Source organism: Balaenoptera borealis (genome assembly GCF_965194805.1).
Source record: "Balaenoptera borealis genome assembly, chromosome: 18".
NCBI classification, from domain to species: Eukaryota; Metazoa; Chordata; class Mammalia; order Artiodactyla; family Balaenopteridae; genus Balaenoptera; species Balaenoptera borealis.
Window position 1 is genome coordinate 20,383,325 of NC_138877.1, and position 25,988 is coordinate 20,409,312.

Sequence of the window (25,988 nt, forward strand, 5' to 3'; positions counted from 1 at the left end):
TTTGCTGGTCCCACCTTCTATGTCTGACTTCTAAGCCCTGATTCCAGGGCTTGATCTCAAGACTGCTCCTCTCTCCAATCTCTACTTGGTAATCTCACCAATCCCATTGTTTTAAATACCACCTATATGATACTGACTTTCAAATCTATATTTCCAGTTATAACCCTTAGGATTAGTTTAGTTTGCATGTATCAGAAAAAATCCCAAATAATAGTGACTTAAAATATGTTTGTTTTTATTCAATATATGAAAAATTTTAAAGAAAGCAAACTAGGACTTGTATGGGGTATGGTAGCTTGATAGTCATCAGAAACTCTGGAACTTCTTTTTATGTGTTTTATTATCCTAGCCCTTGGCTTCCATCCTCAAGGGTACTCCATTATTTCAGGATGGCTGCTAGAGCTCCAGCTAAATCATCCACATTCCAGACTGCAGAGAGGAGAAAAGAGGGAGGACACATTGACCCAGCTGAGTCAATTTCCTTGAAGTAGCCTTTGAGTTTCTTCACAAAGCTTCTGCTTACATCTCATTGTCCAGAGCTGCAAGGAAGCCTGGGAAATGTAGTCTTTATTTCAGATCGCACTTTACCTAGCTAAATATCAGGGTTCTGTTACTAAGGAAGAAGAGGAGAGTGGATATCAGGTAGGAAACTAGTAGTCTCTGCCACACTAGCCCTGACATTTCCCCTAAGCTGTAGACTTACATATCTTGATGCCCATAATATATCCATTTGGATGTATAATGGGCATTTCAAACTAAACTTGGGCAAACCTCTTGATCCTTCCCACCCTCAAATCTACTCCTCTCCAACCTTTTCCATTCCAGTAAAAATGACCTCATCTCATTGCTTGGATTAAAAACCTAAAGACAGGGCTTCCCTGGTGGCGCAGTGGTTGAGAATCTGCCTGCCAATGCAGGGGACACGGGTTCGAGCCCTGGTCTGGGAAGATCCCACATGCCGCGGAGCAACTAGGCCCGTGAGCCACAACCACTGAGCCTGCGCGTCTGGAGCCTGTGCTCCGCAACAAGAGAGGCCGTGACAGTGAGAGGCCCGCACACCGCGATGAAGAGTGGCCCCCGCTCGCCAGAACTAGAGAAAGCCCTCGCACAGAAACGAAGACCCAGCACAGCCATAAATAAATAAGTAAATAAATAAATTAAAATGTATCTCAATAATGCCATGGCATTTAAAAAAATTAATTAAAAAAAAAAAAAAACAAAAAATCTAAAGACATTAGAAAAAAACAAAACTTTTGTTTTGAAAACTCAAACATACTGAAACGTAGAGCAAATAGTCTAATGAACACCCATAGATCCATAATCAGCCGTGCTTATTTCACTTATTACTTTTGTTGTGATGTAGGATTTTAAAGTGAAGTGCAGTCATCATGACATTTAACTCAAATTTTTCAGTTTGCATCTCTAAAACAAAGGCATTTTTGTGTGTATTCGTAATACTATTATCACTCTTATTAAAATAAACAATTCTTGACTCCTCTCTTTTTCTCATCCTCCATAGCTAATCAATCAGCAAGTGATGCCAGCTCTCCAGCCACTCCTCACTCTCTCCAAGCCTACCTCATCCCAGCCGCTATCATCCCTTACCTAGACTTCTCCGCTTGATTCTTCCCTCTGTTTCTCACATGGTACCAAACTGGTCTTCTAAAAACTTAAACCATTCTATCGCTTCCTTGATTAAAACTCTCCAGTTATTTCCCTGTATGATTAGACTAGAAGCCAGGCTTCTTTAAGACCTACTGGATCTACCTCCTGCCTGTCTTTCTAAGTTCTCCCTCTCTCCCCTCACTCAGGCCTTTTTTTGTTTTCTGAACACAAGGGTCATTCCTGCCTGGAGTGTTTCCCCCAGATCTTTGTATGGCCGGTTCCTTCTCATCATCACTCAGATCTTCTCTCAGACGTCACCTCCTCAAGGGGAGCTTCCTCTGCCCATCCTATCTAGAACAGTGCCCTGCTCCCATCTTCAATCAATTCATAGTCTATTATCTTGTTTTATTTCATGTGGCCTTTATTGTTATTTTAAATTATATTATTTGTTTACCTATTTAGGGACTGGCTTCCTCTCGTGAATGGAAGCTCCAAGAGAGTGCCTAGGACAATGGTATGGTGCAAAATATACACTCAATATATTATGTTGGTGAATAAATCAATAAATTGATCTCTGGATATTGACAGACTTTGCTTTAAATTTCAGCTTCGCTACTTACCAGACGTGGTGGGCAAGTTACTTAATTTATCTGGATCTCACTTTCTTCAAAACAGCACTAGAATACCTATGTCACAGGGCTATTGTAAAAATTAAGGGGGATAATTATATAGAGCACTTAGTATATAGCATTTGATACATAGTAAGCATTCAGAGTGATAGATGCTATTATTATTATTACTATTAATTATTACATTTCTCTGCTACATTTGATACTTGTAAACACTGTCTGCTTAAGACTCTCTCCTCTTCTGGCCTTCTTGATGCCATATACTTCTAGTTTTGCTACTCCTGGGAAGCCTCAGAGTACCTGCCATGGTACAGCCCCCATCTGGTGACTCACTAATTATTCTTTCCATGCCTGGTACCATGTATTTCTTGGCCACAGCTGACTGGACAAGGGACGGGCACCCGATCCAGAGGCAGCATTTATGAGTTGACCTGGGCGCTACCCAGGCTCAAGAGCGTTAACCAAATGTTCTCTGTAATGGGTGATAACCAGCCAATTGAATTAGATCATTTCTCCTGAGGAATGTGGACAGAGTGCAAGGGCAGGAGAGGGAGCAGGACAGAGAGATACTGTATCAGGAACAGTAGAAGCAGCGACAGAGAGTAGCTCAGTGACAATAAGGATGCCTGGGCTGGGCACATGAACAAGTAGCCTGATCAAGAAATACAGTGTATCCTCATGAACTTTCAGGCTCCCTGAGTCCTGCTGTTATTTAATAATGTTTTCTAGCTTCCTGTGCAGCTTTGCTCTAACCTCAGTATCCGCAGTCACTCATCTGTTCCTTGCATGGCGAAAGAACCTAACCAACACACTTCCTGAGCAGTTTCACTAGGTCTTTTCAACAACCATTTATTAGCCTTTGCTATTGGTCATCCACTCCTTCACTCCATAATTCTAGCACTGCTTTATCTGCTGGTAATTCACCAATTGCATTTCCATCCTGACCTGTTTCCTGAGGTACCATCTCTAACTTCTGGGGCCCCATTTGCACCCCAAAATAACTACCATCCAAACAAACTAATGATCTCTCCCCTTTGTCTCCTCTCATTTCCTCCCTGGCACAAATATATTCCTCGTCTTGTGTTTTCTGTCTCACTAATGACACCACCTAGCCCCAGTCACTCTTAAGGGTGATCTTTGCCACGTCTCCCTTTATCAGCTTCCACAGCTAGTCAGCATCTGCTGGTGCATTTGTCCCCTTTGTTCTCTTTACGACGAGCTTTAAGACTCTATGTGTTAGCATACAGTATTTGTTTTTCTCTTTCTGACTTACTTCACTCTGTATGACAGACTCTAGGGCCATCCACCTCACTACAAATAAAAAAAATGGTTCTGATGAACCTAGGGGCAGGACAGGAATAAAGACACAGACATAGAGAATGGACTTGAGGACACGGGGTGGGGAGAAGGGTAAGCTGGGACGAAGTGAGAGAGTAGCATTGACATATATGCACTACCAAATGTAAAATAGATAGCTAGTGGGAAGCAGCTGCCTAGCACAGGGAGATCAGCTCGGTGCTTTGTGACCACCTAGAGGGGTGGGATAGGGAAGGTGGGAGGGAGGCGCAAGAGGGAGGGGCTATGGGGATATACGTATACATACAGCTGATTCACTTTGTTATACAGCAGAAACTAACACACCATTGTAAAGCAATTATACTCCAATAAAGATGTTAAAAAAAAAAAGACTCTATGTGACCTGACCCACCCTCACTACTCTCCCTTTGGTCACTCTGCTCCAAGCCACCCTGAGCTCCTTGCTGTTCCTTGACCAGGCCACATACAATCCTGCCCAGGGCTTTTGTGTCTGCTGTTCCCTTTGCCCAGAATGCTTTCCTTGAGGTGTATTCTCATCTTCTTCACATCTTTGCTTATATGTCCCTGTGCTACCTTTCCTGATTCACCTTATTTAAACTCTAAGAATCTGACAACTGACTCTCCTTAACTCCTCCCACTGTTTTATTTTCTCCACAGCTGTCCAACATCCTGTATTATTTACTTGTTCTTTTTATTTATGGTGTCCCCCTTCTCCCCACCTTGTAATCCCCCGCCATAGAATACGTGCACCACAGGGGCAGGACATTTTTTCCCTAAGGCTCACAATAGTGCCTAGCACAGAGTAAACACTCAATGAGTATGTGTTTAATGAATTAATTAACCACCAGATCTCTCCCTGACATTTTTTTTTTCTTTTTAAACTATTTCAAGACACTTTATTTTAAAAACAGGTCACAACCCTCAGCTTTTGGCCTGTTCTGCCATTGTGCAAACTACAAGTGCTTACTCAGCAGCTGAGGGGCTGCTGAGCCCCTCTTTACTAGCATGTTTGAAGAGTCAGTAAAATTCATATGAAACAAATGTTCAAATAGTTTCCATAGCCTGCCATTCTTGTAGTCTCACTACTCTGCTGCATCATGGGCATATGTTTCTGACCCACATGGAAAAATGACAAGTCTGGCCATTTGGAACCGCCATCTGGCCCAAGCTTTCTCAAATAAGCTCTGTGTCTTGGCCCTTCTCAGCCCTGAAGGGCTTAGTCTTGTCAGAGAGTCTTGTAGTGTCTTAGCTACCCCAACCTTTCTTTGTCCTTGCCACAAAAGGCAGTATCCTGAACCTTCTAGGAAAGCCAAGTCCCATCTGGTTTCTCGAGGAATATGTTGGAGACCAAATCCTTTCAATCTTCAAGATCTTTTTCTCTGAGTTTTCTACTCACACTGAAAGCTTTGTGCCTCCCTCTTTCCTACTAAGTAAATATCACTTTAGGATGATTAATTTTTTTCTAAAGCCCTGTTGTATTCTGCTTTTTTTTTTTTTTTGAAGCATTTTTTCCATTATAAAAACAACACATGCACATTTCATTAGAAAGTTTTAGATGCAGGGGAAAAAAAATCACCCAAAGATAATCACTATTCCTTTTTTTAAAAAAAATTTTTTATCGGAGTATAGTTGATTTACAATGTTGTGTTAGTTTCAGGTGTACAGCAAAGTGAATCAGTTATACATATACATATATCCACTCTTTTTTTTTAGATTCTTTTCCCATATAGACCATTACAGAGTACTGAGTAGAGTTCCCTGTGCTACACAGCAGGTTCTTATTAGTTATCTGTTTTATATATAGTAGTATATATGTGTATATGTCAATCCAAATCTCCCAATTTATCCCTCCCCCCCTTATCCCCTGGTAACTTTGTTTTCTACATCTGTGACTCTACTTCTGTTTTGTAAATCAGTTCATTTGTACCCTTTTTTTTAGATTCCACATATAAGCGGTATCATATGATATTTGTCTTTTGGTGTCTTTCACTCAGTATGACTAGGAATCACTATTCCTATTTTACCATTTCTTTCTATGAATATTTTTCACATGAATGTATATTTCTTGCTTTTTTCCAATTAAGATTATAATATAACGATATGTCAATGTTAATATAATTATATATAATTCTGAATAAAGTATTAATTAGATTAATTAAAGTATTTAATCTAATTTAAAATTAAAAATAAATAATTAAATAAAATTAGGATACTTCTCTCTCTTTTTTTTTTTCCTTTTTCTTTTCCACATTCTCTTAAATTGGACACACATTTCCAATTTCTTGCATTAAACTAAAATTGAGGTTAACTTTTTTGTGCACATGGCTTTTCCTGACTTTGGGATTATTGCCTTAGTTTGCGGTTCCAGACAGAAACTGCTGAATCAAAGAGTAGGACTGATTATAAAGCTCTAGATATCTACAATCTAACTTCTTTTCAGAGTTGTTTTCCTGAGGCACATTTGGATGCAAGGAATCACTCAAGTTACCTCAGTCATTGGGAAGTTTGTAGGAATGACAACTGTAGGAATATTCAGGGCAGGAATCCAAGCCATAAAGCCAGACCTCATGTAACATCACAGAATGAACAAGTAGTAGCTGAACCATATAGGCTGCAGCTGAGGTCATTCAGGATGTAGGGGAGCTCCGGGGACCAGCTTGTCACCTTGTCACCCATCAGCAGTTGCAGTCCAGGACGCTCTGCCCTAGAGATCTGCCACTAACAACTCATCTATTTCCTCATCTGCTCACATTGCCAGTTTATCGACTTCCCTTAATATTTTCAATTCACTTTCCCCATAGAAGCAATATAATTGGCTCAACTAATAGTCATCACGCCTATTTAGGTTGAATTTTTACTGCAGGCTTTGTAGGTTTACGAGAAGCAAGAACATGCCCCCTGTGTTCAATTTATGGTAATCTGCTCGTAATTATTCAAAATATTTAACCACTAAAGGCAGAGGCACTGATTGGTCAGTCCCAGCCGATGTGCCATGGTGGAGTGTCCCTGCCAGATTCCATCTCTGGATGTGGGCCCAGCAGGCTCGGTGGTCAGTCTGCTCAATACCAGTTTACATGCCCATCAAAAAGGTGGGAGATCATAGCAGCACTATTCACAATAGCCAAAAGATGAAAACAACCCAAAGTGGCCATGAACATTTGAATGGTTTTATCAAGGTATGGCATATGCATATAGTTGAGTAGTATTCATCCATTAAAACAAATGATGTAGGGCTTCCCTGGTGGCGCAGTGGTTGAGAGTCTGCCTGCCAATGCAGGGGACATGGGTTCGGGCCCTGGGCTGGGAAGATCCCACATGCCGCGGAGCGGCTAGGCCCGTGAGCCACAATTACTGAGCCTGCGCGTCTGGAGCCTGTGCTCGGCAACAGGAGAGGCCGCGATAGTGAGAGGCCCGCGCACCGCGAAGAAGAGTGGCCCCCACTTGCCACAACTAGAGGAAGCCCTCACACAGAAACGAAGACCCAACACAGCCAAAAATAAATAAATTAAAACAAAACAAAACAAAAAAAACAAAAAAATGATGTATTGATAAAAGCTACAATGTGGATCGACCTTGAAAACATTATGCTGAGTAAAATAAACCAGACACCAAAGATCATATACTGTGTTGTTCCATTTATAGGAAATATCTAGAATAGGTAAATCCATAGAGACAGAAAGCAGATTGTTGGTTGCTAGGGGCTGAGGGAGGAGAGAATGGGGAGCAACTGCTAACGAACATGACCTTTCTTTTCGAAGTGATAAAAATGTGGAACTAGATAGAGGTGGTGGTGGCACAGTGTCATGGACATTCTAAATGCCACTGAATTGTTTACTTTGAAATGGTTAAATGAAATGGTTCACTTTGATGGTATGTGAACTTCACCTTAAAAAAAAGAAAAAAGATACTCAACAATGCTACTTCTGGGAATATATCCAAAAGAATTGAAATCAGGGTCTCAATGAAATATTTGCACACCCATGTTTATAGCAGCGTTATTCACAATAACCAAGAGGTAGAAGTAACACAGATGTTCATTGATGAAGGAATGGATAAACAAAATGTGGTACATACATACAATGAAATATTATTCAGCCTTCACAGGAAGGAAATCCTGTCACATGCTACTACATGGATGAATCTTGACAACATTATACTAAAGGTGGAATAAGTCAGTCACAAAAAGACAAATATTGTACGATTCCACCTACATGAGCTATCTAAAGTAAATTCATAGAAATGGAAAGTAGAATGGTGGCTGTGAGGGGCAGAGGAAGGGAGAAATGAAGGTTTGTTGCTTAATGGGTATAGAATTTGTGTTGCAAGATGAAAATTTTCAAGATATGTTGCACAATGTGAATATACTTAACAGTACTGAACTATATACTGAAAAATGGTTAATTAAGGTGATAAGTTTTATGTTATATGTTTTTTATTCTAATTTTTAGAAACTGGAGAAGGGTTCTGCACACCTGCTAATGACAAATGGACATTGGCTTTCCTTTTTACTTTTACCAATTTTATAGGCTAAATTTGTATCTAATTGTTGTAAGGTCCATATTTTTTATTGTCAGCGATGCTCATTCATTTATTCAACAAATGTCAGATGCTGTGCTAGGTCCTGGGGATATGGTGGTTCACAGGACAGCCCTGCCCTGGTGGAGTCACTGGGAGAGACAGTCCCTACCCCCTCCAACTTTTCATACAGTGAATTAGAATTACACCTGTGCCAAGTGCCATGGAGGAGCTACATGGGTATTTTACGAATTTGTACAGGGGTCCTGGCCTAGTCTGGGAGATCTCCCTGAGAAAGTAGCTTTCAGGTGAGAGCTGAAGAGTGAGAATGGGGTTTGGGTGGCGGGGGAAACATCATTGTTTAAAGGCCTGGGATTGGGAAGGAGCCTTCAAGGATTTTTTATCTTTAAAATGGGAGGTTAGTGAAGAGTGTGTGTATTTGAGATATTTTTAGTTTTTAAAAAATCATCTCTCTATGTAGAGAATGAAATGACAGGGAGCTAAAGAATGTGCGGGGAAGCCACTTAGTGGGTATTGCACTGGCCTTAATGAGAGAAGATTGTGACTTGGCCTAGGGTAATGACAGTGACAACGGCGATGATACTAAGGAGGTAAACTTGACATTACCTTGCAATATATTGGGTTTGGGGGTGTAGCAGAGGAGAAGCTAACGATGACTTCCAAGTTTAATATTTTTATGTGTTTTCTTCATTTTTGGCTATCCTATTCATATTCATTGCTCAATTATTTATTGAGTAGTTTTAAGAGTTTCCTTTTGTGTGAATTGGATATTAAAGATAATAAATCCCAAGTTTGTTTGCCTTTATTTCTTTCAAAGTGCAGAAATTTAAAAATTTTCATATAATTAAATTTTTTCATTGGTGTTATGTTTTCTTGTATCCTTACATAAAATTCACTCAGGTTGTTTTCAAAATTCTTTTGATTGAAGACTACTATAAACAGTGCTGAAATGAATAGATATGATGAATTTAAGGCTGATAGCTAATGAGCGACTAAATTGGCATTATTTAAAATATTTATTAATATTTATTTATTTTGGCTGCGCCGGGTCTTAGTTGCGGCATGCGTGCAGGATCTAGTTCCCCTACCAGGGATTGAACCTGGGCCCCTGCACTGGAAGCATGTAGTCTTACCCACTGGACCACCAGGGAAGTCCCTAAATTGACATTTTAAAAAGTTGTCAGGGAATTCCCTGGCGGTTCAGTGGTTAGGACTTGACCCTTTCACTGCTGTGGGCCCGGGTTCAATCCCTGGCCAGGGAATTAAGATCCCACAAGCCATGCGGTGTGACCAAAATAAACAAAAAACAAAAAAAAATCTAATTCCCACCTCTGTGTCTGTTCCACTCGGTGCTCCCTCCCTGTGATCACTTTTATTCATCTTCAGAACCTATTTATGCAAAAATAAACAAATGTTAATGTATTTTCCCATTCTTCCTGCTTATTTTTAAAATAAAAAGTGGTATACTGTACACATTGTTTTGCACCAAGATTTACTCACTGAAAAATATATCTTGTCGCCTTTTCCATATCAGAATATGGAGTATGCCCCCATTTTTAGAGCTGCATAATATTCCATTATATGGTTGTACCCATAATCTGTTCAGCCTACCAAGTTCAACCTTTTTCTATTACAATTTGGGACTGAATAACCTTGCACAGACATGTGCAAGAACAGCTCTGAGATAAATTCCCACATTTGAGGTTTTCTGGGGCATTGGATAATTACAAAGACTGCTTCAAGTTGTGTGGAGCCTGAAGATTATAATTTTCTGGGTCTTCATTTAGAAAAAGAATACAAAATTATCCAATTCAAAGTAGGTATGAAAATGAATATTTATATAGAAAGGAAATCACAATAGACTACTAATTTTGAAAAGCTAAAAAATAACCATGACTATTTTGAAAAATAACATAATAGTTTTACTAATTAACTACCTGAGATATCTCTATAATGCTTTCTTTCTCCCTCTCTCTTTTTTTTTTTTTTTTTGGTTGCTTACACTTTGATTACCTCTTCATGTGGTCACAATTTTGTAATATCATTTTAAAGAGAGAAAGCAGAAAGATAATTCAGGCTTTCCTTTAGCATCGTTGATTAAAATTTTTTAAATTATTTTTTGACAGTTGGAATGCAAAAGCATTCACATCTCACAAACATGCTTGCCACTTGCAGTGCTGCTATAGGTTTGTGCCCTACAGTCCAGACATTCTGATAAATTCTATTTCACATGATTCTCATTTTAAAAAAGATTGTAAATACATGGTGCATTTATAATTGCTACATTGTCAAGTATACCCTAACAGGCAAGAGTATCCATTTTGACCAGATATCTGTTAAAAACTAAATATTCTGCTTATAATTTTACATATTTAATGATTAAAAGAATTTTCCACAGATTGGCTTCTGGCTCCATATATTTCAAGCCTTGTTTCTTTTCCACTGCCTACATAATTCTGGTATCAGGCACCATAAGACATGTTCGTATTTCAATATGACTCCTGGCCCTGTAACTTCTAGTCGGAATGGCAGGTAGTTGGCAAAGTGGGTGGTAGGAATATTTGTGGAAACCATTCTTACAGCAGGATACCAGGCGATAACCTGGCTATAATGGAAATGACTGCATACCACATAAATATATCTTACTAAATCTGAACTAAATGTATCTCCAAGTCAACTTCCCTTAAGCCTGACCCCAAAAGTTCCTGATGCCATTTCAATGCCACACTTCACAAGAGAAAGTGTGATAGAGAGGGCGTCTGAGTGGAAAGGGAACAGTGGTCTTAACCAATCGTGATTAAAAATCTTATTTTTGCAAAGTTTTCAAAAACAACATAATATGTTGAAAAATTATTGAGACTCTTCCCAGGGCCTGGAAAGGGGCCTGTGCAAGTGAGGGGTCCTAAAACTTGCCTTGGTTTATGTGCATTTGTAATTTTGACAGATATTTCCAAATTGCCCTCCAATTTACTTTTCTACTCATAATGCTTTCCTTCTCAAGATCTTGACTATAGAGTGTGTTATCACATTTGTAGATTTTTGCCAATCTGATGGGTAGGGCAAAACAACTTAAAATAGTTGTATCTTGCACTTCTTGAATTATGAGTTAAACTGAGCATCTTTTCTTAGGTTTAAGAGCCATATGTGTTTCTTTATCTGTGAACTCTCAGTTCATTTTCTTTGCCTTTTTTTCCTCTACTGGGTTGTTGATCCTTTCCTTATTGATTGCTAGGAACTCATACACTGCTACATTGACTTTTTATCTTGATATGAATTGAAAACTTGTTTTTATCTGTTTGTTGTTAATCTTTCATTTTTTAAAAAATGTGTGTATGTTTTTGTTGTGGTTTGTTTTTGCCAGACTGAAGTTTTCAATTGTTACATTGTTAACTTTATCATAACATTATCACTTTTCATTTATGATTTCTGGACTTTTAGTTGTAGTAGAAAGGTCTTCCCCACTTCACACTTATAAAGAAATTCTTCCATGTCTTCTTCAAGTATAAAAGTGATTTCATTTTTTATTCCTGAATCTTTGATCCATGGAAGGTTTTTTAAAATTGATGGTTTAAATAAAGATTCTAGGTTCTGTAGAAAATGGAATTCCAGGAATTATTTATGGAAAGGGTACTGTTCCTAAGCCTTACCTTAAAAAAAAACCTTTACTTCTAATTAAAGCTTAAATATTAATATGCTTCCTTCATTGAGCTAATATTATGTGCTGAATCATTACATTTCCCTGTGTTGAAAAATACAATACTGGGCATGAAAGAGTTCCAAATAAAGACTACGCTATGCTCAGAAGTAGAAAAAATAAATAAATAAATAAATGTAATGCTCAGTGGCCAGAAATAAAAATTCTTCATGCTTCCCAGACATCTTAATATTTATAGCATTACAGATGGTTCTGTCCTTTCTTCATGGTTGGTGCCACATGTTTCCTGTTTGAGGAACTTGTCCTTCTGTGGGGAAGAGCAACCTTCCTTCGTGTCGCAGGTACTTATTTTCCAAGAAAAGATCAAATGCTCCTTGCAGCTGCACACACCCACACTCTTCATGTTCTTTCAAAGGGTTTCTTACTCCTGTATTCTAGACATGTCCAAACTAAACCCTGGCCAGAAAAAGACCTGGTCCTGCTTTCCAGTGCAACTTGTCTTTTACTCTAGAATTAGATCAGAAAAAATATGTTATTCTTCATTCACAATTATAATTTTATAATTACTTAATAATTTTACATTAATTAATACTTATTCAATATTTATCATTAACATAAATAGTCTTTATTCTTCTCTGGTGTCCAAAGATGACTCACAAACTGAATTCACGTAACACTCAGTTCCATGGTTCTTCCTCTGGTACTTAACAGAGCTCTTAGAGCAGATTTAAGGAACTGGAATCTACTTATTGTTGAAGAAAAGTGCCATCTTTGAAGCATAAGCAGAAACGAAAGGACTAAAGTAATGTTAGAACTGAAAGGTGCTCTGAGCTCTCTTGGTTCAACCCGTCATTTTAAAGATAAGGAAGCAGAGATCCGGAGAACTCTGAGCTTAATGACACATTACCTGTATTTATCCTAAGTCATCACGCCCATAAATAAAGGGCGACTTAGCCCTCTTCATTTTTATTTGATTAACTCATGTCGTTAATATGTTAGTTTTGTTTCTTTTAAAAAAATGTGTAAGTGTAAAAAGTTAGGGAAAAAAAATCATCCCAGATTTCTCTATCTAGGCACAATCACTGTTAAAAGGCAGCATGACCTTCATTAAAGGTAGGAGCCAGCCAGTGCCGGACAGAAGCCCATCACTTAAACTTCCTGAGTCTCAGCGTCTTTATCTCTAAAAGGGGGATGATAGTTTTCACCTCATAGTGAAGATGAAAGTATATGACATAGGTAAAGCATTCAGCTTAGTGACTGGCATGGTTGAATTCAATTCATGTTAGCAATTATTCATATTATAGTTGAGATAATACTCTCTACTTTTTTTGTTGGTTTTTAAAAATTAATTTTTTTTTTTACAGTAGGTCCTTGTTGTCTATTTTAAATATAGCAGTGTGTACATGTCATTCACTCTCTACATTTTTGTATCATGCTTCTTTCACTTACTGTATCATATGCATTTTTCCAGGTCATCAAAGAATCTTTATTAATATACATCTTTGATGTCGTGGCCCTGTTTGTAGAGAAAAAAAAAAAAAAAGGAGTTATTTTCCGTTCCAAAGCCAGGGTTGCATATACCTTCTCCCCAACGGAAGAAAAGCTGAATCAGCAGCTGCCAACAAAAGAGAAAGGAAACAGGGTTAATTAAGAGGAACTATTTTGGAATAAACAGCTGGAATTACAGGGGTGTGCATGAGAATGCTTTGATGCATGCATTTAGAGAGAAAAGGATATAGAATAATTGATGGCTATATTGGCAGATCAAGGTGTCTCAAGGGCATTGCAGGCTATGGAGGTAAATCGTTTGCACTTTTCCTGCATTTAGTGTATGCATTTTGTGAGCATAATGATAATTTGTACTCACACGGGACCTTTCATCTGGGGAGGAGCTCAAAGCACTTTGAAGATGTTAATAAGAAAAAGACCTGCTAATTGAGATTGCTTAAAAAGAAAACCACTCCTTTTAGCATGTTTACATGATTGCTGGGAAGGTTCTGACTTAAAGAGATTTGTTATCACAGGCGAATTATTTCATGTCTCCTTTTTATAACATACTGTTGGATTTAGTGTACTGATAAAATGTCTTTCTCTGGACAGTCACACCAGATGTAACAGATAATTCAACTGTGATGTGCTTGATTTGGAGATCACACATTTGCCCAGAAAATTTGAGGATAGAGCAAAAAGCAGTACCAAGTTGAATATTTGTAATGAATTTTCAGGTTATCGGACAAAGTTGTAGACTAAACCCAGCAAAACAAACTTAGAAGAAGGACAGAGTGTTCCCAGTCCTATCTGAGATTATATTTGTTAAAGGAAATTCAAAAGCAAAAATCATGGAGTCCTTTGTCCCAGTCAACAGCATGATTTTAAGAGTTCTACAAGCTTCCAACTCAACTTGCCTACATCAAACACCTTAAAGCAAATCCCTGCATAGATGAAGTCAACTCATGAAACCTTCTCTAATCCCAGTTATCGGAACTGGATAGCTCCTTTCTCTCTGCTCCCTAGGCAGGGAATATGTTATATGTTTGAATATCTTACTTGTTCAACTTGTTAATATTTAAGTCGCTTTTTTCTTATGTCAGTTAGATGTTTATAGTTCTTCCCCACTAGAGAGCAAACTCCAAGAAGGCAAAAGAAAAAAAAAATTTTTTTTTTTTATTCACCTTAACATCCTGTAGAGGGCTTAGCACAGGCAAGGTCTGAGCCTTAACACAACATACCCATTACAAATTATTTCTTGGGCTTCCCTGGTGGTGCAGTGGTTAAGAATCCACCTGCCAATGAGGGGGACATGGGTTTGAGCCCTGGTCCGGGAAGATCCCACATGCCGCGGAGCACCTAAGCTCGTGCGCCGCAAATACTGAGCCTGTGCTCTAGAGCCCACGAGCCACAATTACTGAGCCCACATGCCACAACTACTGAAGCTCATGCACCTAGAGCCCGTGCTCTGCAACAAGAGAAGCCACTGCAATGAGAAGCCTGTGCACCGCAACAAAGAGTAGCCCCCGCTCGCCACAACTAGAGAAAGCCCATGCGCAGCAACGAAGACCCAACGCAGCCAATAGGGAAAGAAATTGGAAGCAACATAAATGTCCCTCAATAAGGTACTGGCTAAATAACGCTATGGCACATCTGCACAATGGGACAACCCAGTGTCACTGCTACATAGACTGGGGTAGACCTGGAAAAACGCAATGATCTATGGAATGAACATCTCAAGTAGAATAATATCTATTTTAGGATCTCTGTTTTTTACAAAACAAAAAACAGTAACAAAAAAAACTCCCAAATGGATGATTGAGAGTGCATGGGATGAATAGATGGAAAGCTAGCGTAGATGGATCAATTTTTTGTAATTCATAGAAATAGGAAGCCCTGAAAAATATGAGCCAGTTATCCACAGTGAGCATTTCTGGTGAGTGCGGCTGAAGGGAGTAGGCTGGCTGTGAGAGAAAAGTGCTTCACTTTTTACTTTTACCTCTGTGTTGTTTGAATTTTTAGCAATGAGCAAGTGTTATTTAAGATCATTTTTTAAAAAAGGAAACTATTTATTGACTTGAAGTTTGGGTTTGTTGAACCTGCCTTCAGTTGGGCAGATGACCTAATATCCCATATTTCTCAATTTCACAGCCTTTTTCCCTGACGGAGCTTCTGGCAGTGAACAAGCCAGAAGGGACAAAGTCTTCCTTTTTCCAGAGTAAGCATTTGGCCGGATTCAAACTGACTCCCTTGGGCATCTCCCTGGGGCATCTTTCCAGGGCCTTGCTTTCTAAACTTGGTATACTAATGGTCTGGGACAGATTCCCTGGCTGACTTTGGACCTTGTCAGATCTCTCTGGTAACTTTCCTAGGCTTTCTGGTCGCCAGTGAGACATCGACTTTTTCAATTGTAAATTAGTCTAGATCAAAATTCAAGCAGGAGGCACCACTGCCCCTGAAATCCCTCCGTTCTTTCTTTCTAGCCAGTGCATTCTCCCTTTCTTGAAAACCCTTCTCCACCCACGGGGGATGATCAGAAATAGCCACCTGGGCTAATTTCCTAAATGACTATTCTCTTGTTTTGACCAGCAGGAGGGGTGTAATCTGTCTTCTACAGTTTGTGTAGGTTGGCTTGCTGCCATCATGATTCTCTCAGCTGAAGAAAGTAAACACTCTCTAAAACAGGAGGGCAGGAGGGAATTTGCGTGAATATTATAAATTACTGCACTTTCCTGTGATCTGGCCTGGTCCATTTTTACGGGGCTGGTTTAGGGTTAGTTTGTGGTTACATAAACTTGCCCACAATCCTGAGGAGGAAAGAATACCCTCTGGTGGTAAGATTCCATCCCTGCACTGTATACCCTAAATTTCAGCTCCTGGCCTAGTTGCCTAGCCTGCGCTGGTCCTGGGACACATGTGAACGTTTTCAGTCAAAGGAATCTACACTTAAAGAAATCAACTCCACCTTAATCTTGAGTGATACACAGAGATACAGGCAGTAAAATTTCCATTTCCCAATTATGCTTTTTTTTTGATTCTGAGTTACTGGGTTATACATTTCACGCAGATTAAAAAGTTTAATTTTGTTATTTTATTATGGAAAAATATCCTTATCATTATACAAACTATAGAGCTTGAATTGATTTTTGTGTGTACCATTATTAATGATGTCTATATTGTGACACTTATTTCAGGCCCCTTTGGGTTTTCAAAATGTGTCTATTCTGTAGTATAGGAGATTTTGGTTGCTCAGAATGTATCAATACGTACTGCTGATTGTTGCAACATCCAGAGGTATTCATAGTCATAGATTCCAGTCTTGTTCATCTAGCCACTCGAATTGTCACAGTTGGCTTGATTACCCGGCAACATTATCAAAACAGATGCTCTGGGGATGCAGTGAGCAGGCCTGGTATGGAATGTTCAGTGTAAGCTGGAGTTCCCGTGGACCCTGGACTTTTGCCTTCCTGAGTCTCTGCCTTTGACTTTCCCTCTGGGAATTATGCCATAAAGGTCACTGTTTCCTGTTCCAAATATTCCTTTTAGTTTCTGTTTTGTGAGAACTCTGTACAAAGCTTTTTCCCTTGACCATTTGTCCTCCCAGGCCTGAGATTGCTTCTAAAGTGAAGAGAGTTGAATAAACCCAAGGTTCCTTTCTGGGAACTGGGCATTATCACCTGCTCCTCCACTTGTCACTGAGAGTGGAGTGCCCTTGGAGAGGCTATGGCACCAGGATTTGTGATGAGAGAAGAGAAAGAGGGCTCAGTCCATTATTTAAAACTTGCATTTGCTTTTTGTCAAAATTTGCATTGGCCACCTGGTAAGTGACCAACTGTCCAGGTCTGCCTGGGATTGAGGGGTTGCCCAGGACACAGGACTTTCAGTGTTAAAACTGGCAAAGTCCCAGGGAAACGGGATGAGTTGGTCACACCAGCGTGAGTTTAGGGCTATGTGAACCAGCTCTTTGCTCTTCCCTCTCTCCCTAGTAAGTGTCCTTCCTTTTACCCCAGAATTGATGAGTGCTGTTCCTTATGCCTCCTTAATAAATCCATAATGTTTGAAAACAATTACACGTTAAGGATTTACTGCATTTCAAAAGTGCTAACCATGGGAAATTTTCCATTTGAGTTTAAAAATTACACAAACATGAACTCGCGTCAGGCATGCCTAAACCACTCTACTGTAATGATTTATCATCGTTTATAAGCACGTTGTGAAGGCTGACTGTTTTGGACAAAGTCCAGTGATGGGGATGGGGAGCTGAATGGATAAACAGATAAACCACAGAAATTACCAAGTGCTAGGCGAGTGGTGTAGGAGGCCAAAGAACAAAGTGATGGCTGTGTGCTGAGACAGCTGGGAGAGGCTTAATACAGGAAGTGGGATGTGGAGAGGGCTGGAGAGGAATCTAGGAAGAAAAGGTAGCTTTAAGTGAGAAGAGCCTCTTCCAAGCAGAGGAAACAGCTGTCCCCAGAGGCAGGAGTGCCTGCGTGAGAGCTGCATAGGCTAGTGGCCCTGAAGCTGAGTTGTCAAATGGGTGACCAGTTTGAAGAGTGTGTGTAGGACCATTCCTGTGTTTCTGTATCGCTGCTCTGGCAATTATTACAGGCACAAGGAACACACCTTCTCCAAACAGAGGGAGCACTTCTTTCTGCTCCTGTCCCTCTGCCAGCTTCTGCAGGTTAGGCCCATCCTCTCTAAAGAATTACCTGACTGTCTCAGTCAATGTTTGGGGTGCAAAGAGCTGGAGCATTGTCAAAACTCTGTGTGCCTGCTCCGCCCTTCCTCCTATTGAGTCCAGCGCAGGGCGGAGCAGCTCACGGAGTGTGGGCAAGGAAGCTATCCTTCACCTCCCTGTAAACAAGCTTTGACACAGAGACTCAGAGCATCAGCCCCCGCGACCCCGTTCTCAGTAAATGCGATGAACGTTTCTACGTGGAATGGGACGGTTAACGAGTACTGGTCTCCTTTACACGTAAAGCAGTAAATGCTCAGTAATGGGCCTTCAGTGACCTTGTCATTGATTGAACATAACAAAGTATCATAGAGTTGCAGGAAAATGGGGGCATGAGAGGATGCTTACGTCCCAGGTCTCGGGCGAGTCCCTGGGACAGGCCACCAAAGGAGGGTCCTTGGCTTTGCGCAGGAAGGGATTCAAGAGCGAGAAGAAGTGAGTGAAAGCAGATTTATTCAGGGAGATAACACGCTCCATAGACAGAGTGTGGGCCGTCTCAGAAGGTGAGAGGACCCTGAATATGGGATGGTTAGTTTTTATGGGCTGGGTAATTTCATAGGCTAATAAGTGGGAGATTTATTCCAGCTATTTTAGGGAAGGGACGGAGATTCCCAGGAATTGGGCCACCGCTTACTTTCTGGCCTTTCATGGTCAGCCTCAGACCGGTCATGGAGCCTGTGGTTGTGTCATTTAGACACTAATGTATTACAAGGAGCGTAAAATGAGGCTCAAGTTCTACTGGAAGTTGACTCTTCCACCATCTTGGGCCTGTTAGGTTCTAACCAGTTTTTGTGGTATCCTCAATGGCTATGCCATTCTTTTAAGGTTGTGCCCTGCTCCCTTCCCTCCTGTCTCAATAGCTTGAATTTACCTAAATGGCCTCTTCCTTACACAAATCCCATTGTTCCCATCCTGTTGTTTAATGAAAGGAACCTCTTTCAATCCAACAAAGACAATGTGAAAATGTGTTTGTAAACCAGATAAATGGGATCATAAATGGGATCAAGGGAGACAGAGGCAAAAGCAGAAACTGCTTTCAGTGAGATTTGGGAGAAGGGACACCAGGAAGGTTCTTGTACCTCTTCCACCAGTTTTTGACCTGAAAATTCCTTCTCATGTAAAGATGATGCTTTAGTCTGCAGATACTCCTGGGAAGATTACACCTTGACTCATTTTCACACCAAAAAGTCTACATCACTATTTTGCTTTGGTGAGGAATAGATAGGGCCTTGAATGTTTAAAGAGAAGAATCTGCAGATACACTGCCAAAAAGGAAGAGAAAATACTGCTAAAAAGGAAGTCTTAGCATCTTAAAACCAAATCTGTATCTAAATTTTTCTGAAATTTGTCATAGCTTTTATTTGAAATGGTTCGAATTACAACAGCACTGAAAAACTGTCTCTTATTTTTCTTGTTTTGGATTTGTTGCTCCTTAATACTGTATGGTCTTGACCATCTATGCTTTCCTTCTGTCATTCGATTTCCTTTCCTTGCTCTCAAACTCTTTCTGTAAACTATTTTAATCTGCCCTATTTCTCCTCCTGAATTTCCACCTTGGTTCCCACTGGTCGTGTTTATTTATTAGCTCACAATGCTTACTTCCTTTCTCAGGCCAGGAGAGGCATGACCGCCCCAAGATATGACTCTATCCTTAGAAGACAAGAATTCAAGGTTAAATCATTGAGTTGATAACTGCATCTGTTAAAAATATTATGATCACCCTCCTGCTTTCATTTGTTTTATTTGAAGACATAGGTTGGTAACTAATATTTCTATGCTTTAAAAAATGGAAGGGAAATTCCACTAGATAGTGTGGATTAATCAGACATGTTTTTCTTTAAAAAACTGTGGCTTTATACTTCTTTTGTGTTTGCTATTTCTTAATCATAGCTACAACTGAGACTCCTCTCCCCATTCTCTCTGTCTTGGGCATCTTCTTACCCACATCTCTTTGTAAAACATCATTAAAAAAAAAAAAACTTTGCAGTGGTTCTGCCCTTGGTGGTGTCAATTAGATCACTATCATTTGAATTGAATGCTAAGGTATGGTGTTTGCTATTAGGTTAAAGGTTTCCTTGGAGTAGATCCAGTTCTTTTTAACCTTTTTTGATAAGTAATGGCTTTCAAAGTCCTGGCTTGAAGATTGTTATTTTGAATTAGGAATTCTTATCTCTACATAATTTGCACAATCCCAGACTATATGGACATCTCCCAAGTCTACCAGACAGTCGTCCTTCATTACAGCGGTGCCATTTAAAAGTCTAGAGAAGAATTCAGGTGGCCATAGTGGACCAGGCAGCTGAACCAAGAACATCTAAAGAAGCTACTAGGAGACTATTCTACCACTTCTGTCAATCTAAATACCACTGCCAAGTTTTCTAAAAGTTCAGTTAGTCCTGGTTTATGGCTCAAAGCACTTTGCATGTATCAGCCCATTAGCCCTCTGCATTCCTCTGAGTCAGGAAGCTGACAAGTGGAAAAAACCCAGTTTCCAAATGTGCACTCAGAGGCACAGAAAGCTTAAATAACTGCAACAGGATCACTAATTCAGGCAGCAAAGCAGTACACACATGGGAACCAAGGAGGTATCAAAATGTTCCATAGGACCGAATGTAATAATCTCCCTAGCACTGGTGTTCCTTTAAGTAGCAGATACACAACTCTGTGGCAAGATAAAACACCTCTGCATGGGACTCCCTCTCATTCCAACACTCAGAAGTAGACAGGCTGACTTCAGGCAACATCATCCACGTAGGGGAGTTTTGTCTCCTGGGCCATCTTCTCTCTGAGCCAATTTCCTTTCAGCTGTGGCCAAGAGTATGGGCTCTAGGGCTAGAAATGCCAGAATTCACACCTTGGTCCCACCACTATGACCCTGCACAAGTCACCTAATCTCTTTGTGACTCAGTTTCCTCATCTGTAAAATACAGATTAGTAATAATACCTTCCTAACACAAAGTGCTGTGGGGAGGGAATGAGTTAATCCATGAAAGCACTTAGAACAGAACCTGGCACATAAGTACTCAATAAATGTTAGTTATTCCTCTTGTTACCATTTAATATGCTTTCCTTCCTTTCATTCTCTTACTTCCTCTTCCTATCAAAATAGCAAAGGATCCAGTAACAGCCATTAACATTTTAGTGAGAAAGAGTTTCATCTTACTTCTGCCAGCTGGTTTGCTTATCAAGCTTTGTCTCTAATTGTGGAGACAATTACTGTTTATGGAATTTTGGATACCATAAATGTTTTGAGGGAGTGGTGAAAGGTGGGTGATGAGAACAGGAAAAATCTCAATTACCCTTGACCAAAACCCCCTCCTTTTAAAAAAATCCCTTCTCCATCTCTATCTTGTTCCTTCCTGCCTTATCATGAACAACTTTCCCTTCACTCACCCTAGTATTTTATCCAATTCCTCCAGTTGCCGGGGATGCAGGGTCTCTTTCCATGGGTCCTCTGCTTTGTCAGCTACTTCTGGCCTAGTTCTCTTCACCCTAACGCTGCTTTGCTGTGATGATACTGTTGGGTGGACCCAAAGTGAGAAGATCTAAGCTGTAAAAGTACAATTTGCGTATATCAAAGTAACACAGGCTACCTCTATGATTACTTACCAATTATGCCTAATTGTCTACCAGCATAATAATACAGCTCTATAGTATTAAGTATTAATAATATTAACTTTATTAGCCTTTATTTGGAAATAGCAAAACTCTGTTCACGTATACTGGGCTTTCCTAATTAGTTGCTGTCATAGCATTATCATTTGATCATAGCCTTGTCCATTGTGGTTTTGCTTCCAGGCAAAACACAAAATTCATGCAATTATTTCATGTAATTAGACACATGAAACTCAACTCCCAACCCTTTGCTACATGGAAGAGACACAGGGTAAGGAATGGAGAGGAGAAGGGACCAGAGCGGAGGATAGATATGAGACAAAGAATTTCCAAGGCCTGAGATTACTTTTTCCCCAGTCCTTTCCCTTAACTTCACCACCTAGAGGTAATATTTTTAAAACACAAGGCTTAAAAGTCAGTGAGTCTCAGACTTACGCTCCAGTCATCTTTAAGTGACAATCTATTTTCAAACCTTTTTTTTTTTTTTTACAGAAATAGCGATTACAGTTCATGTCATAGTTTTAAATGACATGAATAACTTGACTCAGCAGAAACAGTGGCCAGTTTTTCTTAGAGTTCTGGGCAAATTGGAGGTAGTTGTTTATCTCTTAGTCTGTTTTCATTCCTGCTCATCCCTCTGTCTTTTTATGCCCTTTGTTAAAACCCCATTATTTGTATTTTTATATGAAGTTCACAGGCACCTACATTTTTTACTCAGTAGCTCACCAACGTTCCATTATATATGTTTTAAAAGTTTCTGCATCTATTCATATTAACCCCAAATAACAGATTTTTATTTCCGCTAACCTAATGTCTCCTGCTAACTGTTTTCCTGGCGGTGCCAATCATATACACTTCAAATAGGATCAGGATCCTACCTGCTTGCATAGGCACCAAATCTTAGAAGGAGTGTCCTCAATGGAGCCAACTTTAGAAGTTGTCTATGGTTATCCTAGCATGAGTGGGCCAGATGTAAAGTACTTGAACTCACTATAATTGGTTTAGGACATATTGCTTTTATTTTTGGTCCAATAAAGCAATTGTTTCCAAACTGTTCTGTAAAAACTTCAGAGGTTCAACAAGGGATTTTTGAATATCTTAGAATAAAAACAAGAGTGTATCGTAATATATGTTTTTGATTTGTGTCCCCAGTTCACCCTCTTCAATCACCATCCCATAACAAATGTATACTCTACGGGTAATTATGTAGGAATCACGGGTATGTCTGGCCAAATGCGACATGATTCTAATTTTATCGTTCGAGTCATATGTTACATGAATGTTAATTTACTGAGTACTTATTATGTGCCTGCATTTACTTGGATTATTTACATTAGTCTTCTTAACAACTCTGACGTAGGTGCTCTTATTATCCCCTTCCGCAGAAGAAGCAGAGACTTAGGAGGTGAAGAAACTTGCTCAAGGTCTCAGAGTGAAAAGCAACTAAGCCAGGACTGAAACCCTAGCATTTGGCTCACATGCTTTTAAAAACGATGATCTGCTACCTCCTCAATGGTTAGAAGGAGAATAATCTGTAAAATCAAGCTTTCCTTCTGTACAGTAGGTTTGGCCCCGGCCTCCAATATCCCGCACCCTGTTGAATGAATAGATTATAAACTTGGAATTTCAGACATTCATGTGAATCATGTAAGGGACGGGGGAGTGGAAGGGGTACCTTCTACTAGTGTATTTGTAAGGGCTGCTTTCCATGCAGTTAGTTGAGAGCCGCTCTATTTTTCCAAGTTCCACTGGCCAACAAAAGGCAAAGACTACCTTCTCTAATGACCATTCTCGTGTCACAACATCCTCTCAAAGGCCCTTGGTCAGCACGGCCCAGGGAGGGGACCTGCAGCCCCTCCCTCCCTGCAGCTCTGTTAAGTTCCTGGCTGCTCTGCAGACCAGTGAGTTGTCCCGGTAGGCTGCCCTCTCCTGGCTGTTTTTGGGTCTGCAAGGGTTTTCACTAGGGGGCCATTTCTCCTTTCCTTGAGGTTTGACGGATTACAGTTCTCTTATTACTCCATTTCAGTCAGTCCCAGTCTGAGATGCCCTGGAGGTGAAAGATTTATGCTTTGGGTGCCCTACGGCTGCTGACCTGACCAAATCCCTTCATATGAAATATGGTCTCCTGGCACTCACACGGTCTCTCTGAAGTCTGCGAGCAAGTCCTCACGGACTCCCCTCCCAAAGCTCCTCCACCCCTCACTTCCCCGTAGGCCATCCATTATGAGAAGCGACGATTTTGAGGCTGTCATCGTGATGACTGTTCAGTGGCCCAAGAAACCTGTAACCTTTCTGTCTCAGGCAGATGGAGCCCTTGCCTCCCAGGATTACAGCTCCATGGACAGGGATGAGATAGACAGGCCTCTGTCCTTCTCAGAAAGACCTGGAGCTCGTACTAGTTCTTGGTCCCCACAAGGTAGCCTTGTTATCCCACAGCAGCTTTCCCTACTGAAGCGCAGACCAGAGTCCCAGCAGGATGGATTAGGAGAAACTGTGGTAAAACTGATCCAAGTGTTCTTCTTCTTACTGACTCTAAAATTGGATCCCTCCACAGTGACTCTTGGGCCCAAATCAATCGGTCTATCTTGTCTTCCCTTCACTTGAGCACCATTTCGTGTCTTGTTATGGCAATTTTTCTTTAAGGTCAGGAATCCAAGGTTCACCTATCCACCTATCCATCCGTTCCTCTATCCATCCGTCCATCCCTCTATCCATTGATCCCCTTGCCCACCATAAAGCATTTACTGAGCCTCTCTTACAAGGGGGGTTTCAAGCAGTGGGGATTACAATGATTAATAATATACAGTCCTTGTCCTTGAGGAGCTAATAGTCTATTGGAAAGATTGAAAAATAAATAAGCAGTTACAGCTATCACCCAGTGTAATAAGTAATGTTATCGTCTTTCAGAGCAATAAAGGGGCACATGCAAGCGGCCTTGATCTTCCTCCCTTCTCTCTTTGGGCATCAGGTATATCCCATTCGATTCTGACTTCTGACCAGCCTCATTAAGCTCTTCAGGGTCCGGGCTAAAGTTCAGTTTATAAAAGGAAAGTGGAAAACGCCTCACCCTTTGATAATGAATCCACTCACTTCTGAAGTGAAAGTAATACTGAGAGAAAACATGTTTTCTAGCTTGAGTCAGATTTTCTTCCTTTACTTTTTAAAATGGATTACTTGGAGCACTGGAAAATGCTAATAATATATGAATTATCAGGGTCCTTACCAGTTAATTTGAAATACGTGTTCTGAATTGCAGATTCACTTCCCAGGCTTCAGTGAGTGCATTGCAGTGTTTACAGTTAAAGATGTCTCAGAAGAATAATTATTTTGTCATGCACCTTAACTCTGAACATGTTGATGAAACAAACTACTTTGTAGTTCTTTCTTAATGTTCTAGACCTACTAGGACATTCATATTTCCAATGGGTCTTAACTTGGAACATCTGTGCTGCCTCATTGCACCCTCTGAAGACTTCCCAGAATAACTTTGACATAGGGTTCACTTTCCCAAGGACAACATTTTGCCCTTCATCCTACTGCTTCAAAAATGTATCATTAAATTAAAAGTCTTTTCATTCTTGGAACCCTGATGCAGTCAATCCTTTCTCTCTGCAAGATACCCTGATATTAATAGCAAGCACTCTGAGTGTCTTGGCCCATTGTTGGCCTGACCCAATACTGGCTCAAATGCCCACTCTTGTTCTAGTAAAAAAATTCTCTTGGATAAAAAAAAATACATTTGGCACCTGATAGATTCTGGACACGATGCTATGCACTTTCACTTACACTGTTTCATTTAATTCTCAAGATAACTCTATAAGGTGGGTAGAATCATGCTTGGCATACATACATAGATGCTCATAAAATACTTGTTGAATGAATGAAGAAATTACAATCAATTCCCGTTTTACAGACTAGAAAACTGAAGATAAAAAAGGTGACGCCCTTTGCTTGAGATCACTCAGTGGCCAAAGCAGGCCTGTGTCTTTGTTCTCCAGGCCCTCTGTACCACGTGCTTCAGAGCCGAATGTGTTCTAGAAGTCTTATGCTGCATCACCATTTGATGCCCTAAGGATTTTCTAAGTCATTGTAATCAACACTTACTAAGCCCCCTCAAGTAATCAAAAGTCCTTTAATCCTCAACTGTGAACACATAAAGCAAGGCTTTATCTTTGTGTCTATGTTGGATAAAGGTCTCTGCTGAATCTCCTTGGTCTTGGATGTCAATTATCCAAACAAGTGTAGAGAAACTCAGGAAAATTCACAGGGCAAAATTAATTTTAATGACTTTAATTTACGTAAGAGCCCGTGAAGTAACTAGCTTACTGACCCCATCTGCCACATCGCCCTTTGTCTGCCCTGCTGAGTCCTGACCCCTGTCCAGGCTGCAGGCCCCTCCCCTCTCCTC

The 25,988-nt window shown here is 40.2% G+C and overlaps 1 long non-coding RNA gene across 2 annotated transcripts in view; it reads right to left on the reverse strand.

Annotated features, from left to right (window-relative positions):
* Positions 1 to 1,187: 1,187 nt before the first annotated feature.
* LOC309615721 overlaps positions 1,188 to 25,988 on the reverse strand; it is a 44,445-nt gene continuing 19,644 nt past the window's right edge. For both annotated transcript variants that reach the window (XR_014237017.1, XR_014237018.1), the window contains 2 exons: positions 13,192 to 13,258; positions 1,188 to 12,249 (listed from right to left, as the gene is read on the reverse strand). This is a non-coding gene — a long non-coding RNA (uncharacterized lncRNA). The remainder of the gene's footprint in view (positions 12,250 to 13,191; positions 13,259 to 25,988) is intronic.